This window comes from Gallinula chloropus, assembly GCF_964237585.1.
Source record: "Gallinula chloropus genome assembly, chromosome: 7".
In the NCBI taxonomy this organism is placed as follows: domain Eukaryota; kingdom Metazoa; phylum Chordata; class Aves; order Gruiformes; family Rallidae; genus Gallinula; species Gallinula chloropus.
In genome coordinates, this window is record NC_140092.1 from 11231930 (window position 1) to 11247077 (window position 15148).

A 15148-nucleotide genomic window follows, 5' to 3' on the forward strand; every position below is an offset into this window, starting at 1 on the left:
GCACATTTGGAATGCATGGCACAGGACTCTGGCCTGTGGTACACTCTGCAGAAGATTAGACAGAGGAATCTTCTTTAACTCTTAAAACCTGAGAAACCTAAAGTGTATGGTATGACATGGAAGAGACACACTCCAATTCAAAAGATGTATTACCACTTTTGTGAGAGTACCAATTTACTGTGGAAAAAGCTAGGAATAGATATCATGCCTCAGCAGACCTCTCTGCCTTAGCAACAGAAACACTGCAGTCTTTGCAGACTCTTACAGCATCTATCCTTTGCTTTCACACAAGTTTGGAAAGGAGAAGGAATCAGGTACGCCTAAAAACCTTCATTTCTATTCCGCAAATCTACCTGCTACTCATTTGCGAACAGATCAATTTCTTACAGTAATCTTTTAGAAGGAAAAGGCTGTTAATATAAGAAGTGAGAAGTTAGGAGTTTTCATGCCCTGCTCCAGAGGAAGCTGCATCATCTTGCCTTTGGACCACTACAGCAGAATACACACACTGAAGAACAGCTACTCAAAATCCACTTCAAGTTTATGTATGTAACCAGAACTAATCAACAAAGGGAGAAATCTGAACAAAGTTTGTCCCAGTATACTTGAATTACAAGGAAGGGAGGAAAACCAGACTGTCTTCTTTGTATTTTTAATTTTTTTCTAATAAATTCTCTTACTTGCCAGACATACTAGATTCTAGTACACACTAATATAGTCTTGGTTGGAATACTAATCATGTAAAGTGTCTGAAATATTTCTTCTTGAAACAGAAGTCTCTTGAAACTACATTGTGATGATTTCAGAGCCTCAAAGTATCTGCTTGAACACATTCTTTTACTGCAATCATAAACTATATTTTGTTGTTTATTGATACATACAATTGGTACCCCATTCCATTGGTAACATATGCCTTTGTCCAGCAGGCAACAGAAAATGATCTTGCTTTGACAGATTTCTGGTTTTTTTCCCCTCAAACTTTTCCAGAAACTTCTGCTTTGCTTGCTGACCTTAAAGTCATTACAGAACATTTACCCTCTTGCTCTCAATAGCACTTAAAGACTCTAAAAAGTGCTTCCTGGGGAGAAAAAGCAGCAGTCAGTGTTGGATTAACACAGCAAGGGTTGGATATACATGACAGCAGTATCTTAAGGCTCCCCTTGCACAGCCTCCCCAAACCACAAAAAAGAAATCTGGTGATCCAACTGCAGGTCACAATTTAGTTGAAAGAGCAGTGAGATTTAAAACCTGTCCTGAGAAATTATAATAGCTTCCAATAACTATTGCATCTAAAAATGAATATAAGCATGCTATTTGAAGATTTTTAAAGCATATATATTTTTATCTAAAAGAATTATCATGGAGATTTGTTGGCCAAATCTTCAGCTGCAATAAATCAGTACATAACCTATTGAGATAGATGAGAAATTCATTATTTCTAGTGTTCTTTCTGGTCTGGAAGGTGATATTACCAGAGCTTTTATTCAGTAGCTGGTTCATCAGAAAAATTTGCACATGGTCCCAGTTATTTTAGGAAATTGATTAAGGGCTTATGTATCTGATATCTTCAATGGTGATTTTGCTTTTGGACCACAGGGCCCTCTTCTTGATAGCTGAAGACAAAGCTGGCAAGATCAGCTTTGCCAGCACGCTGGCCTAAGAATGGCTGTGCAGGGAAATTACAACCCACAGTCAAGTAAGGAAGAGTTGGGCAGCGTTGGGCAGTAAAGGGAGCCTTTTAGGGAACACAAGTCAAAGAAGAGGACAGTAGGGAGACACAATGGTGGGAGTTTGTTACAATTCACCTGATCAGGGAGAAGGAGTGGATGAAACAGTTGAAATATGTAACTCTGGATTACAGACCCCAATTCTCATGGGCAAATTCTTTGGCATCTTCAGAAAGGGCACCATGGAAGGAAAGATTTCTGGAGGGTTTCAGGGATAACTTCTTGATACAGGTATTGGTACCAACAAGTGGTAATGTGGAGCTGGATGAGCTCTTCAAAAAAAAGAGAGAATTGGTTAGTCATGGTAGATTTGTCTTGAGTGACCATGAACTAATGGAGTTCAAGATCCTGAGGAGAATGAGGGAGATAAAGAAATACAAGTCTATATCCTGTATTGTATGGGAGCAGCTTTTATCTTATTCGTGGAAATAGTAGGTAGGATCACATGGGAGGAAGCAGCTCTGAGAAGTTCAAGAAGGCTGGGATAGACATCATTGGGGAGTCATCTCCTCACCATGTGCCTCAGCGCAGCTCCCTTCCATGGGATGCTGACCTTTGGGCCCTGACTGCTCCAGCCTGGTCCCCCACAGAGTCACAAACCTTTTGCGGCATGGGTCAATTTCTACACAGGCTGTACATGGTACCTCTGCTCCCTGTCCTTATCCATGGGCTGCAGGGTCACAGCCTGCTTCACCATGGTCTTCTCCATGGGCTGCAGGGGAATATCTCTCTCTGGCACCTGGAGCACCTCATTCTTCCCCCCCCTCCCCTTCTTCCCTGGCCTTGGTGTCTGCACGGTTCTTATATCTTCACACTCCCTTCTCTGGTGGCAAAATGCACCTGCTTCTTGCAGAAGCCATCTCTGCAGCCCCCCCCTTCTCTACCAGCATATTGCTACACAAAATTGCGACAAACTCCAATGGGGAAAGAGAGCAGTATACAAGAAGTTGAAGCAGATAGAGGCTACTAAGGAGAAGTTTAGAAGCATTGCTCAGACATGCAGAGATGGTGTTAGGAAAGCTGAAGCTCAGTGGAAGTTGAAAACTGTTAAAATGTCAAGGGAAACAAGAGCTTCTAGCACTGCAATAGTAGTGAAAGGCTGATAAGAGACAATGTACATACAGTAGTGAAAGAGATCAGTGATTAACAGCACCAGATGTGTAAGGATGAGGTGCTCAATTCCACCTTTGCCTCAATGTTCACTGAGAATTTCTCCCTGGCAATTGTTCTCAGTAAAAGGATTCAGAGAGAAGAACAGACAGCATTGGATGAGGGTAAAGTCAGGGTTTACTTCAGACAACATGCAAATCCATGTGATCAGTCAAGTTGCATCCAAGGGTGCTGAAGGAGATGGTTGATGTCCTTGAAAGGCTGTTGTCTGTCATCTTTGACAGGTCATAGAAACCTGAGAACTGGACAAAGGCAAATACTGCAGTCATCACTAGATTTGTGGCTACCTAGTCTTGGAAATCCTACTGTTCTAAGACATATAAATTAGATTAAAATGTTTAATGATGTCATACTGTTCTGGGCATGATCTATTGCTACACCAGATACCTTGTAAATAGAAGAATCATATAGGATATATTAAAGCAAATGCATCAGCCTGAAAGTCTATGCAGACACTGACTGCATTGCATTCATAAATAACTTGGTACCTATCGAACCTGTAGGTAACACAGTACTGGAGTGTACTACTCCTTAAGCTTCCCAGTCAGGTTGGGCTGGACTTGCTGAATACATATAAATCAGATATGAAGCACATTTTCAGGTCTGATGTGTTCCCAGCTGAATGTATGTATGATATTGATATTCTATACTTTGTATGAAAGCAATTCTAGGATTTCAAGAAAGTCTCCAAATTACAGTCATTTTCTGTTTTCCAGCCACTATAATACCTTAGTCAACATTTTGTCTTTTGCATCAAACCAGCTTTCTGCCTCCCTCCTTTCTGCTTTGTTTCTTGCAAACTTGAAAGCAGGTCATATTATTTGGTCTTAAGATCTCCTTAGCTGAACTGAAGAGGAATCATTTGCATCCAAAGTGCACAAGCTGTTCTGAACTGAGATACAAACAAGCAACGTAGTGCTGCTGTGCAGACAGGACTAAAGGCGATGCTATGACTGATGAAAGAGCTACAGTGCTGTCAAGACTCTCACTAGCACCTCTGCACATCACCACACTGCTTCATGTAAGCAATCCAACTTGCTCAGGGCCAGCTCTCGGGTGTCTGTATTGTTTGAGATAAAAACACTGCTTTTCCATCAAATGTTGTGCCAGGGAGTTGGAAAGCATAGCAAAACCAAGCTTAAACTAAAGGGAGAATCAAGTGCTTAAGGGCAAGCTTAACTTTAGCTGGAATAAGCTATACCAAACAGCACAGTATAGCTGCAGCATAGTATAACTGCTGTCTATCTGATTGACCAGCATCCTCTAACATCAAACACTGAAATCCATGCTACATACACGCTTACCATTAGTCTGGCGTCCATGGATGCTGTGTCACCATGGGTTGATAGCTTTAAAAAAAGCTGACTCTACGTCCACTAACCAATACTATGACAGGAGATTTACATACATGCAGACACAGACTGCATATGTAATTGCCTCTATTCAGCATTAAGATGTGCAGCAAGCAGGTATACATAAAAATGCGCAGCCAAGGAATGATAGATCAAAATCAGGTTCCTAACAACTATAATGGTGAGCTACTCTAGGAACGTCGACTTTCAGTACCAATTATGTTGCACAGCCCTTGAAGTGTTGGAAAGTGGCAGCCACACACCCTTAATCATATTCTTTGCTTACACTCTGTATTTGAGCCTTCAAATCTTGTGCCAGAACTGCGTTTCAAGGAGTCTTACTGTTTGTTTGGTGAGGTTTTGTTTGTCATCATTATTGATGTTTTTTTGCTTGTTATCAGCATATTATGCAGTATATTCTGTATTCTGCAGTAGTGCATATTGTAGAATCTTTGTCCCTCAGACAAAGTGGTGCATTTACAGACAATTCAGCTCATCCATACCACAAATGTAACATCAAATTAATCAGTACACTAATTTAAAATTGCATTCAGATAATTTTTTTATTTATATTTCAAAGTCAAGTTTACATTTCTCAAGAATTAACAGTGTTTTATACACCCTTTCCCTATTATTTTTCTAGCCAACCATTTTAAGTTTACAAAATTCAAACCAAGTGAGGCTGTCTTACACTATGACATATCAAAATATAATTATATATTCTGGTAGTCAGCTGAACTCTGTCCCTAATTTGCATCTTATCTTGAACAATTTATTTTCCTACTTGTCATGAAACCTACGACTGGAGTTGATCTTTTATAGACCATTTGGCAAGAGTGAATAATTAGAAACACAGTTCAATCTGCATTAGAATAGTTTTGTCCAAATTTTGGATGCAGGCCCTGCTGTATGCCTCCCTAAAACTCCCTAAAAGGAGTGCAAGTGAGAAAGCATCAACATGAATACAGTGAACTATCATCTTGGAAATTAGTAAGCCTTATCCTTTGCAGTGCATGTTATAACTATTATCATTTAAGACCAATTTTAACTAAATAAGTGCCACTGATCTATTTATGATCTTTTTCTAGTTCTAAGGAGAAAAAAAACCCCACATTTATTCCCATCATGATACATAAAATATTATATTCTTTGAGAAGAGTGTCTAGGATTTTGGTTATATGCTGCTTCAGTTTAAACTGTGTTTAATAAAATATGTTTCAGTAAATAAATCACATACTTGTCAAACATAGAAAAACTGCTGTTTTGAAGTAGCACTACCAAGCCACTTATTGTATTCAGTAAAGCAGATATTAGAATTTTATATGCATAGGTACACTCGCCCTAAATTCAGGCAGCACAAAAGTGTTCAGGATATTCCAAGAGTTGCAGAAATGTGACCAATTACATAACAAGATATGCCGAAGGACTTCATAATTAAAAATTGGGGCATATGAGATATAATTAAAATGCAGATCTTCAACAACATTTTTTTTTTAAATCTCAGTAAACTAACAAAAATGAAATATGAAAGACTGCAGAAATGCTAGAGAGTTATGTAATATAATTAGAGGGGAATATACTTTTGCTCAGATCAGTGTATGAAAAAAGCTACCAGACGTGGACATTCCTAGTATTTCTCCAGGTCAGAATAGGGCATGATCAACACTGCAGGGTATACAGGGAAAGACTGCAAAATGAGAAATTCCCTAATATATAAAGGCAGCCTAAGAATATTCAGAGCCACTCACTTTGCATCAATTGAGCTTGTTATGGAGCTATTCTAACACAGAAGATCCTTTGAGATGCAGACAGAGGAGATAATTTCCCCGCTCATAAAAGATTACAAAGGTGATGTTCACTGCCCCAATGCAGTTCTGTCAGTTTCCACAAGGACTAGGAATAGCATATCTCTGTGGTGTACCCACCAATGTTGCTTCAGTATGCCTCAAACCTATTCTATCACACAGCTTTATTTTTTGAGGTTCTTATCAGATTGCAGGATCTTGCTAATTTCAAAAGCCAAGAATGGAGTACCCTAAAACTGAATTTTCTTAAAGATTAATAAATCCAGAACAGACCAGGTTCTGCATTATTTTCCTTTTCATAAAGTTTTACCACCCCCATAAACCCTATATCTTTATGTTTACAGTTCTTTTATGAGAATGGGATGATGCAGTCACAATGTACCTCAAGAATCAAGAAGAGAAATGGGCTTTGTATTAATTATGTCATAATAGAAACAGTAGTACCAAGTGGGTGAGGACATAAGACTTGAACAGACACGAGATGGGGCCACTATGGGTGTTTGAGCTCCATGGGACCTTGTTGACAGATGGTTTATAGCAGCACCTTCTAATGCCTAAGTTATGGAACATACTCCTAAAGAGATTTAAAAGTGCTATGCAAAAGAGGATGAGAGCTAGAATAGTATTGTTGCATTGAATTTTTGTGTGAGGGGATTATAAACCATGAAGTTCACTTAAAAGGGGCACAAATTAAAACAAGACATTTCCAAAGCTTGATGGGATTTTGAGAACTTAAACTTGTCTTAAGTATTTTTTATAAAAAATATTTATTATAAAAAATTTTTATAAAAAAAATTTTACTGAAAGAGTTGTCAGGGCCTGGAACAGGCTGCCCAGGGAGGTGGTTGAGTCACCTTCCCTGGATATGTTCAGAAAAAGGGTAGATGAGGTACTTAAGGGCATGGTTTAGCTTAGGATGGGAATGGTTGGGCTTGATGATCTTCAAAATTCTTTTCCAACCTTGTGATTCTGTGTGTGTGTGTGTGTCTGCGATATATCAAGTGGACAATGCCGTCTTCAAAAATACATTTAGAACAGAATCATAAAACAGACTTAGCTCAAGTGAGGGCAAATTAGTAAATACAAGATGTATGGACATATGTGCAAACCCAGTTGAGTACATTGGTTACCAACATGATATATGGGACACAGCTGCTGAAGATGTGACCAAAGTGTTTTCTCAACATTATTCCAAATGGAGATTCAAAGATGCCTCTTACAGAACTACGATTCTATGTAGTTCAGGTTGGACTTCTGGAGCTCATCTGGTCTACCTTTGTCCTTCTTAATGTATAACAAAGAAAATTGCTTCACAATTTCTACAGTAAAAAAACCCCAAAAAGAAACCTAAAAAGCAGAGAAAACTGCTGGTGCTTGGTGGTATAGAATGTTAATTGCTCAGACATTCTTGCACCACAGTGGATGGGGTCCTCAGTTCAGGATCAAGACTAATTTCTGGAGTTCTGTACGGACATACAAATCTGGATTTTTTTTTTTTCTCAGAACAAAAAGTAAAGCTGATGCATCTTATGGCTTTAAACCTATTTGCCAGAAGAGAAGCCCCATGCTCCCTACTACCCTTTGCATTGGCATTCATTTGATTCTTTCAAACACCACTGCCCCCCCCCAAACAGCCCACCCAAACCAAACCCCAAACAAAGAAACAAACCTGCAAGAAAAATGCATATCACACAGAAAAAACATAACCACACTTACAAAAAAAAACCCCAAAACAAACACGCAAACAAAACCCCATAAACAATAACAAAACAAAGCAAAATCCCCAAACAATACAAACAACCAAAACACGCACAATGAGTTCTTAAACAGATTGGCAAAACCGAGTTGACTTAACTGCAGAGGAGGACAGAAGTGGGTGAAAAAGAAGGAATAAAGAAATTCTAATTTCAGTTTATTTGGGGTGTGACTTCAGCCCAAGATGCATCATATAATTTCACTCTTTGGCTAGATTTTAGGAAGAATTTAGGCAGCTGAAATAAGAGATACCTATGCAAATCCTTAGGCTTGTGTTGGAGGTTAAGGTGCATGACAGTGTCTGTTCTGCTAGCCAGATAAATTAGAACTCAAAGTTACAGTAGTATACTCCAATCACACATGCACATACATTTACATTAAGCAGTGACTATAGTGCAGAAGATTATATTGGGTGGGGGACTCGATGATCACTTAAGGTCCCTTCCAACCCCTACAGTTCTGTGATATTGTCTTAAGACTGTAAAGATTCCATGAGGTGTACCACAGGTTTGCTTTTTAGACACTATCTGTCCAGAAGTTGTATAAACAGGGAAGAGATATGCTACCATCATGTATTTTCCACAGAACACTCTTTAAGAATAAACCTTTTCATTATGTTTACTTCACATTACTTTGGTAAAATGAATTCAGGCATCTTGAATAAAAGTAAAACAGAGCTGAAATTGAGGCTACATAGGCTCATAATCATAGTAATCATAAAGCACATAGAAGAAATAGAATGTGAGTACTACTGGTACTGAAGAAGAAATTAAAAAAAACAAAAAAGAAAAAATCACTTATGCATGAAGGTAACTGTAGAAAGCAAATCCCCAAGCATCTATCCTTTCAACAGCTAGAGACGTAGCTGTTTCTAAGTGTTATTTTCCCTGCTTCTAACACATCTGGAAGATGACCTTAAAAAATAGTAGTGCAATTTTTTATATCAACCTGTGGAAAAAACGTATGCACTAAACCTCATCTCATACTGTGTTGATGCAAGCCACAAGCAAACGTTATGTGCCCTGAAGAAGAGAATTTGAAGAACCCATGCATACACGTACAGCTTGAATACAGGATATACGGTATAATTCTGTCATTTAGGCTGTCTGCAGATATTTTGAGTGTCCTTTGGCATCAAACCTCAGTATTGCACTAAACCATATGGGATCAGTATGTGACAACCTGTGCTCAGACTGTTCTTGTAGTAGTGTTGCATTGGCATATGAACTAGAAGCACCACACCTTTGTGGAACAACACTAATGGTTTTCTCTTGGTTAAACAGCCTAGGTAACAGTATCTGAGAACGTTGGAATCACGGAATGGTTTGAGTTGGAAGACACCTTTAAAGACTATATAGTTCACCCCCATCCCCCCCTCCCGCAATGGGCAGAGACACCCTCCACTAGTCCAGGTTGCCCAAAGGTCCATCCAACCTGGTCTCAAGAACCTCTAGGGAGGAGCATCTACAACCTGTCCAGTGCCTCACCACGGTCACAGTAAAGAATTTCTTCCTTAAAGCTATGCAAATCCACCCTCTTCCAGTTTAAAGCCATTAGCACTTCTCTTATCACTACTACTTATCTTGCCTTTGAAAACAGTCCCTCTCAGGATCTCTTGTAGCACTCCTTCAGGTACTAGAAGGCTGCCAGAGCCTTCTCCCCAGAAAATTCTCAATACTTAAAGCTGTTTGAGAGGATACTTACAAAAAAAACAAACAAACAAGCAAACAAACAAAACAACCCAAAACCAAAAACAACAAAAAAAAAATCCAACCAATGCAACAATCAAAAATACTCACAGATACCACAAAAATGATGAACATCTGTTGGATTAAACAATAATCAGGGAATGACCATGAAAATTTTGTGTAAGAAAAGCAATCAACCAAGATTAGTCATCTTGAAAAGAGGTAAGGGGGGGGGGGGGGGGAAGAAAAAAAAAAAAAAATTTGTGTGAGAAGAGAGAAATGCACTTGAAAAGGTTTGGTACTGCCAGAAGTCTCCCAGTGCATGATGGCCTTTCACCCAGCTGGACAGAGCAGCCTCCTCATTGGAGACCTTCAGGAATCTGAACCAGCTGCTATTTGAACAGTATGGGCACAGTACATCAGCACCCACACTTCTGGGGGGCTGGCATGGCATTTGGCCTCCTAGAAGGCTTCATCACCTGTGTGTGCACTAGCAAGTTGTAGGGAGTGGGCTGCATGGATACACATAAAGCTAGAACACACACGTATCCAGCACAGGTGTGTGTGCAAGTAGGGTACCCCACAGTGCCATGAAATGAGATCTAGCTGAAATCCACATGTCCTGTGAGTCACGGGTGGAGTGCATGTGACTGTGTGAATGTGGCCATGTCATTAAGACCTTGGGGGATCTATTAAGGAAGTGTTCAAAAATTTGTGGTCATTTATTAACATTTTGTAAGTTTCTAGCCACTGGCATGTCTGTTATATTGCTGAAATTGATCCTTACAGTTTCCTGATTGCTCGTTAATCATGTATTGTTAAAAAACAAGACAAAACCAACAAACTGCCCTTATCCTTGATGGTCCCATGTGTTATTATTTCTTAGAGTGAACTATTTTGTCTGAATAAACTGGCTTTGAAGAAGCAGTGCAAATGACACATATATATTTCATTGTAGGGGTTTTTTTATGGGGTTTGTTGGGTTGTTTTTTTAAAGTTTTCTAAAGATAACTAGGGATGAGACCTTGCCATTAATTTAAGACATTGACAAATGAGTGTTACACCTGCATGCATCTTTCCATTTGGACTAACGTCAGTAAGGTTATGTCAGCGAGCACAGAAAAACACACACAACTGACCCTTTTATTTATACTACAGCTTTAACATTATTTGCCTGGATAAGAAACAAAAGCTATCTAAAGTCAGAAGCTGAGAGCATACTTGCTACTAGCAAGCTAGCTGCAATTTCTGCAGCATTCTCAAAGATAATACATCTTAAGTATTAATTACTAAGAATAAGAAGCAATTGGCTAATCTAGACTCCAGTGAGTTGAGACATTTGTAGAAAGCTATAAGACACCATTGCTAAGTCATCCCTAGAGGTACCTAACTGCCTACACTTGACGGCAGCATCCTAGGTTATGAAGAGAGGTGATTATCTTTCAGGAGATTAATCTCCATTTTTTAGCTGATTAATTCTCAGTTACATTCTCTTCTCATATATGCACTGTTGCAAAACAGTCATGTTCTTGCTGCTGTCACTCACACATTTAGCCACTCCATTTTGCAAATCCACCCCAATTCAAACTTAGATATTTTTCTAACAACATAAGTGACTAACTTGATAATGTAATTTTGGTCTTCTGGATTCACTAAATTAAAACATTTCCTACTCAAGTAAAGGTCACATGCCAGATACCTTTAGAGAACTTATATATACTTACATACATACATAGGTTCAACAAGGCTGAGTGGCAGGTCCTGCACTTGGGTCACAACAATCACAGGCAATGCTAAAGATTTGTGGAAGAGTGGCTGGAAAGCTGCCCTGTGGAAAAGAACTTGAGGGGCTTTTTTGATACATGGCTGAACATAAGCCAGTAGTATGCCCAGGTGACCAAGAAGGTCAACAAGCATCCTGGCTTGTATCAGAAATAGTATTGCCAGCAGGACTAGGGAAGCAATTGTAACCCTCTACTTGACACTGGTGAGGCTGTACCTCAAGTACTGTGTTCAGTTTTGAGCTACAATACATAATGGAGGTGCTGGAGCATGTCCAATGAAGGGCAATAAAGATGGCAAAAGGTCTAGAGCACAAGTCTGACAAGGAGCAACTGAGGAAACTAGGATTGTTTAGCCTGGAGAAAATGAGTCTGAAGGGAGACCTTGCTCTCTAAAACTCCCTGAAAAGAGGTTGTAAACAGATGGCTGTTGGCCCCTTTTACCAAGTAACAAGTGATAGAATAAGAGGAAAAAGCCTCAAGTTGCACTAGGGGAGTTTTAGATTGGATATTACAAAAATTTTCTTCACTGAAAGAGTTTTGTTTTTTTAACTGCCACTTAATATACAAACTCATCCTCAAGCAGAGGCAACATATGACTAAACCTGCTCTGGAAGGCAGGACTTTCACATATGTCATTCTAAAGGGTTTCCATACTTAAGTCTAAAAATTACATCAACTCCTAGACACTTATTACCTGTCAAGTATTTAGCAAGCATGTGTTTCTATATGATGTTACTTCAGTAAGAGAGGTAGAAGAGTGTACATTTTTAGATTATGAGCACAACATAAATGTGCTTCAACCTTAGCAACTCAAGCACATAACAACATTAAATTGCACTATTAATTAAATTGACTTTTTGGAATTCAACTTTAAATACTTGTACCTGCATCTTACCAGTATTCCTGAATTCAAGTCCAAATCTGTTATTTTTGTTTAATTCTCTGCTTTGTTCACTGAAACACCCTTATTCTGACTCACCATGGCTTAACTTTATTGATAGAATGAAAGTTAGATTTGTCTTTGCTGCTCATTTGTTCAATGTAAGAGCTCCCCTCTTCTCCTTAGATTTTCTAGTATACCCATAAGCCACCGGTAACAGTCATTACACATAGTAATTTAATGATCACTATGTTTTTATAGTATTAAGGGATCCAGAGGCCTTACCTGTATATGACACAAGGAACAGGAAGAATTTGCTGCTCCTGTCCTTTGCTCAGTAATTAGTCATAAAAGACAAGCAGGAAGAGGTCAGTCAAACAAGTGCTGTGAAACAAATCTACAGTCACATATAAAAAAGATGCTGCATTTCTATTTAGAGATCATTTATCATATGAATAAGCTGCCTTCAGAAGCTTAAAAAACGTCTGAATAAAAAAGATACACATTTAGTAACAGTACATTTACTAATAGTAAATGTAATGAAATTTAAGAAATTTATTCTTAGTCATATTTTAAATGTTTAAGTATCTCGGTTAATTTGAGAAACTATTCTGATTAGAGGTGGTGTTTCTATACTGAAACAAGCATTAGCAGCATTTAAAAAAAAATCAAATTGAAAGAAATATCTGTAACAAACCTGGAACCTGGGAGGCTTTGTTTCCCAACTTTAAGCCTTTAACAAACTGTTAGGAACATGGTCCCAACAAACACATGTCAAATGTTTAAGGAGAATGCTGACATAGCTGAAAAACTCATAATAGTAAAAATCAATTTTCATTTATGCCGTTTAAATATGACGGACTGAGTCAATAGAAGCACTTAGCCCACCAGACACAATAAGTTGGATTTTAATAGGGAAATAGAAATTCTTTGGAACAGACTTTCCATATATCAAATAGAATCATTACAGTACCTTTCATTTCCTTCAAGGCAAGCACTAAGGCGCGCACCCATCTATTAGAGCAGACATCCAATAAGCAGCACCTGTCCTGCATCTTAAACACCATTTTTCTCCACACATACTTTGTCACAAAACAGTTCTGCAGTAAGGTACTCTTACTTCATTAAAAATTGCAGAATTGAATATTAATCAGGAGAGATAACCGTCATCCTTTCTTTTATAGAAAGGATGTTATAGATACTAAAGTATTATTAACCTCCTGTCTCTTTTTACATAAAGGAAAGGAGAAAAAATGGATTTCCTGGAGGGGGTGGGGCGGAAATCCTTCCTGGGTTCTCTTACGGCTTGGTCAGCATACTCTTTTACAAACTAATAAATACCTACTAAAACAGCATTGGTAAGGATCAAATAGCATTAGTTCCTAGTTCCTGTGGAAATGTTCAGATCAGTCATTCCTTGAATACGTCCCACTGATTTTGTGATACAGAGCAGCTGTCAGTACCAACTTGTTCAGGTGACAATTTGCAGTCAGAAGAAAAACCCTTTCCTGCAGCCTACTTCCTATTTCAAACATCTATGTCTCTCCATATTTTGTACTGGGACTTAACATAGGCAGTTACAACATAAACACAGTTTGATTCAGTTTGTTATACAAATAAATAAGTAAATAAAACAAGAAAGTGATTCAAATAAGGCCATTGTCTCTGGAGTTACTGAATGTGGTGCTTTCATGCACATCAACACCAGCACTAGTTAAACAGTTTTTTAGTTTGTGTGTGGCTATACTTGTGGGATTTAACCACTGCACTACAGAATTCCAACTGAGCATCACAGCCCTAGCAGTTTTATATTTCTTTTGACAAAGAAGCACCTCAGAAGACGGCAAGAAAATCCCATTATTTGCTATGCATCCTAAGCAAGATGAGAAATGGAGTATTACCCCTTTTTTCTGATAGCAAAAAACTGATTTGTTTCCTCAAGACATAGGAAAGTTAGACTGCCACTTCAAAAAACAGAAGCCACACATGATAAATTAAAATAATTCATTACTAGACATAATTTTTGCTGAAGCCCTCCCAAAATCCTGAAATTTTGTGGAACAGAACCAATCTATACTAATTAGAGCACACAGGAGAAAAAAAATCCAGAAAGCTACTTAAGAGCTTTCATGTTAACACAGAAAATTGGATAATTTGGAGGGGGGGGTGGGGGAGTAATTTTTGAGTGCTTAGATGCCAGCTTTCTCCTTGCTTTAGTAAAAAGTATGCAATAGTGAAAGCAAAGTTAACATACTCTCAAAACCATGTAATTACCTTTTGAGTTGTTAAGCCAATACAGTAAGCATAATAATACAATAGAAGTCCTCTGTAGATACATAACAACAGTAAAATTCAGTTTCATTACCAGACTTACTTTGCTCCATATGCAATCCATCCCTCACCTTTGCCTCCTTCCTTTAGGCTAGCTAAACCTACTGCCACATAGCCCAGCTGCTTTAGCACCGAATACTTTAAGATCTGACTTTCAGATAAAGAACAAAACACGCTAGTAAACTAATTTTTCTGTCTCCAAAAATAAACTAGTCTTCAACTTACAGAACACCTAATGTTTTAGGAAAGAATTTATTTAGAAATAATCATCTTTACTTAAAGGAAAATACCTTTTGCACTCTATTGAAGCCTACCAGATGGTAGAAGCCACATAACTGAGTCCTCCTATTTTTTTTCTCTCAAAATGGAATCAGTTGATTATCTGAGAGTTGAAAGAGTATCTATACCCCAGTACACTTCTGCATCTAAGTTTTAAAGTAAATCTTGATTTAACAGGCATTTAAGGAATTGATTAAAAAAAACAAACCAACCAACCAAAAAAAAAAACCCAACCCAACCAAAAGACAGCCCAAACAAACATAAAGAAAACAGCAAAAAAACCCCACCCAAAATAGATAAATAGATATGTGTCTGAAATTATGTTACTATGTGAAAATATATTTTACCAACTCAGGTATGGATCCCGTAGGATCAGG